Raw genomic sequence first — 4,529 nt, 5'->3', positions numbered from 1 at the left:
AGAGAAAATAATATTGATGTATTATCATCACCGGTAAACTGACAACAATCAATAACTTAGGAATTACACATCTTATCTTAAGCCTGCTCACGGATATAATAATAATTATTATTATGATCATGATGCAAGACAAGCAACTCAGTGCGACCAAGCGTTGAGCCGTATCAAATGAGGATAATAATAATTTTATGTATGGTATTCTCTATCTAGGATTCTATCTCCACTCTTCAGAAATCTAATAGACCTAATGTATGAACTGAGAATGACGATGAATTTCTGGCAAGATGTAGATTTAAAATGGACACTGTTTTAAGCGTACTAGAATTAACTAGTGATTATTTGGAACACATACCTAGAGTCCTGCGTTTGGTTTCTTTGAGTACAAGTTAGATGCACATGGATCATTCTAGCTTCGCTTGCAAAGGAGGACTTGACTCGTCTGCCCGCTCCATTTCGTGTGTTACAGGTGCTTATTTGTACAGGGTAGTACAGGCACTGAACAATGAGAATGCTACTCACGTACGAAATATACTGTCATGTGTATTTAATAACAAGCAAAATATTTGAATAATTTCAAGGAAAAATTGTTCCGGAGCCGGGTTTCGATCCCGGGACCCTTCGCTTAGCGCGCGAACGCTCTACCGACTGAGCTACCCCAGGAACTATACACGACACCGTCACAATTTTTCCTTTTATATCCACACAACTCAAATGAGCTGACAAGACGCCAGAACTCAACTATGAGTGCGCACAATACTCTGTGTGACTTAAATTGTGGCTTTCTGTTAACGTACCTCCAGTAACGAATGTATAATACAAATCTGGCTTTCAGGTAGTAGCTCCCTGTAAAGCAGGTTTGAATAATTTCAACGAGAAATTGTTCCGTAGCCGGGTATCGTCAGCTCATTTGAGTTGTGTGGATATAAAAGGAAAAATTGTGACGGGGTCGTGTATAGTTCCTGGGGTGGCTCAGTCGGTAGAGCGTTCACGCGCTAAGCGAAGGGTCCCGGGATCGATACCCGGCTCCGGAACAATTTTTCCTTGAAATTATTCAAACCTGCTTTACAGGGAGCTACTACCTGAAAACAAGATTTGTATAAAAGAAAACATTTATTTAAAACCATCTTATGGACAACAGAATATTATTCTCACAATAAGTAAAACGCATATAGATTCTAGATAGACCTACTTCTTTGTTTCACAATATATTTGTCACCCAAAATGTGAAAGCCAGTCCTCATTATTTTGCACCTATTTACAAAGTTTTTAATAATTAAATTGTATTTTGAAAATAAACAGACATATTTTATCAACAGTAATCTCACTAGACGTTTTGATGTATCTAGAGAAAATCAAAACTCGAGTGGGATTTAATTGACTATTACACGATTAGAATAAAGTATATAAAGATTAGAAGTAACGAAGTACTCCAATACAATAAAATATTAATTGACTTACGAAAATACAACTGTCTTCAAATGTTTTTTTTATACCATCTCAACATTACAAATATTACGCTAGATGCATGCTAGATGGCAGTAGTGAACAATGCCTTCTCGTCGAGATCTATACACGATGACAATGTTACTAGTCAAGAAGGCTTTGTTGATTCAGTTTCATTTTTATTAAGACAGTTTCATTCCACTTCAATTATCCGAATCCCAGTAATCAACGTCACTTGACATGATTTTCAATAAATCTTAATATTAAACAATCTCTGATACGTGACTATCCATAATATCATATAGCAGAAGCTATAACATAACCTAACTAATATACTGTACACAAGTGTTAGAAAAGTTTTAATTAACGACGACGACATAAAAAATAAACATGAATAATTTTAAAAGGAATAATTATTGAATGTACAATTTTCAAATTTGAATGTGGTTGGCGGTTCAATTGATGTTATATTGGACGTGTGCGTAATAGAAGTGGAACTCGTTGATTTAGGCCTACATGGTGTATTCAACTTATTCAGGATTTCCGAATGAATAATTTTAAAAGGAATAATTATTGAATGTACAATTTTCAAATTTGAATGTGGTTGGTGGTTCAATTGATGTTATATTGGACGTGTGCGTAATAGAAGTGGAACTCGTTGATTTAGGCCTACATGGTGTATTCAACTTATTCAGGATTTCCGAATGGTGCTCTTCATTTATTTGTAAATCGGATTTCAGAAGATGCATAGGTATGATCAGTGATTTTTATTAATTCTTGTTCTTGAATGCCAATGCGAGTCATATTTGAAAGTGCCGTGCATCGACTGGAGTGGTTTGTAATTTTATATATATTTTTGACGTCCAGACCAGCGCAGTTTCAAATGTTGGCAAACAAAGAAACAAATGCTAGGGACGCGATAAAATTAAACAAATGCTAGGGACGCGATAAAATTGTGCGATAAGCAGCCATGATTGGTTGAAATACGTCCTTTCGTACCGTTTTATTGGTCAAAAGTAGTATGACGTAGTAAGAGTTTAATAGTCAAAGCTAAATGAATTTAGAAGTAAATAATATGCTATTTTATTGGAAGGATTGAAATTTGAACATTCACAATTAAAAGAAAAATGAAGGGAATTAAAAAGTTAGTGGGAATGAAATACAGATGTAAGGAAAGAAAGAAAGAAAGAAAGAAAGAAAGAAAGAAAGAAAGAAAGAAAGAAAGAAAGAAAGAAAGAAAGAAAGAAAGAAAGAAAGTATTACAACAATAATATAAGTAGTAGGAACTGAAATATCTAAAGAATTGCAGCGTTTAGGAAAGAAAATTACATATTCACAGTAGGGTATGATTTAGAGTATAAAAGCAAAATAAGAAGGAGCAACGGAAGAGAAGATAATAAAACTGTTGTTCTGGTGTGTAGATAGAGCGAAAATTTAACCAAAAATAAAAGTTATAGTCAAAGAATGGACGTTTGCCAGAAACCGTGGCGGGTGACGCCAACTTAGCATAAATTAACATAAAGGCATTACGACCGACGTAAATATGTCGTGGCTCCATTGAGATCATAATGGTGATTTGTTGAATTCGCTGCTGAGCGCCCGGTGATTGGTGGTAATTAACGTTATGGACGAGGTATGCATTCTGCACGTGTACGCGCCTTGATGTAGCCATCTCGATTAGCCACAGTGTTAATTTACTATCAGCAAGCGGCTCTCAAGTTTACTTCTCAACGGCAACAAAGATATAAAGTCAGTCGCGCTGTGTCCGGGTCCCAGGTGCGTCACTCATTTATCAGCTAATTAAGGAGATTGCTATGTAACAAATGGCCACTCGATCGCAACCCGTCCGTCTTTCAAAGTAGGGGAAGGTGTTGTGCCTTGGGTCATTTTTACATTTAATTTCTATTTTTACTATATTATGATTATTAGGTTGTCCAAATTATAAAATAAGATGAAGCTACTCTTTGAGATATCATTGGTAATCTTTATTTACGAATTTAATTACTCTGATTATTACACTCTTACTACGTCATACTACTTTTGACCAATAAAACGGTACGAAAGGACGTATTTCAACCAATCATGGCTGCTTATCGCACAATTTTATCGCGTCCCTAGCATTTGTTTAATTTTATCGCGTCCCTAGCATTTGTTTCTTTGTTTGCCAACATTTGAAACTGCGCTGGTCTGGACGTCAAAAATATATATAAAATCACAAACCACTCCAGTCGATGCACGGCACTTTCAAATATGACTCGCATTGGCATTCAAGAACAAGAATTAATAAAAATCACTGATCATACCTATGCATCTTCTGAAATCCGATTTACAAATAAATGAAGAGCACCATTCGGAAATCCTGAATAAGTTGAATACACCATGTAGGCCTAAATCAACGAGTTCCACTTTTATTATGCACACGTCTAATATAACATCAATTGAACCACCAACCACATTCAAATTTGAAAATTGTACATTCAATAATTATTCCTTTTAAAATTATTCATTCGGAAATTCTGAATAAGTTGAATACACCATGTAGGCCTAAATCAACGAGTTCCACTTCTATTACGCACACGTCCAATATAACATCAATTGAACCACCAACCACATTCAAATTTGAAAATTGTACATTCAATAATTATTCATTTTAAAATTATTCATGTTTATTTTTTATGTCATCGTCGTTAATTAAAACTTTTCTAACACTTGTGTATATTAGTTAGGTTATGTTATAGCTTCTGCTCTGAGAGGATAAAAAGACCTTCTGCTATATGATATTATGGATAGTCACGTATCAGAGATTGTTTAATATTAAGATTTATTGAATAGTAATCATTACAGTGTCTGTATAAAGACACTACTGCCATCTAGCATGCATCTAGCGTAATATTTGTAATGTTCAAATGGTACAATAATACATTTGAAGACAGTTGTATTTTCGTAAGTCAATTAATATTTTATTGTTTTGGAGTACTTCGTTACTTCTAATCTTTATATACTTTCTTCTAATCGTGTAATAGTCAATTAAATCCCACTCGAGTTTTGATTTTCTCTAGATAAATCAAAACGTCTAGTGAGATTAC

The 4,529-nt window shown here is 34.5% G+C and overlaps 1 non-coding gene across 1 annotated transcript; it reads right to left on the bottom strand.

Annotated features, from left to right (window-relative positions):
* Positions 1-587: 587 nt before the first annotated feature.
* TRNAS-GCU (transfer RNA serine (anticodon GCU)) lies at positions 588-661 on the bottom strand. The gene has a single exon. It is a non-coding gene; the product is annotated as a tRNA-Ser (tRNA).
* Positions 662-4,529: the final 3,868 nt, after the last annotated feature.

Source organism: Periplaneta americana, chromosome 5, assembly GCF_040183065.1.
Source record: "Periplaneta americana isolate PAMFEO1 chromosome 5, P.americana_PAMFEO1_priV1, whole genome shotgun sequence".
Taxonomy (NCBI): Eukaryota; Metazoa; Arthropoda; class Insecta; order Blattodea; family Blattidae; genus Periplaneta; species Periplaneta americana.
The sequence above is the reverse complement of the archived record's forward strand: the minus strand, read 5'-3'. Positions and strand labels throughout refer to the sequence as shown.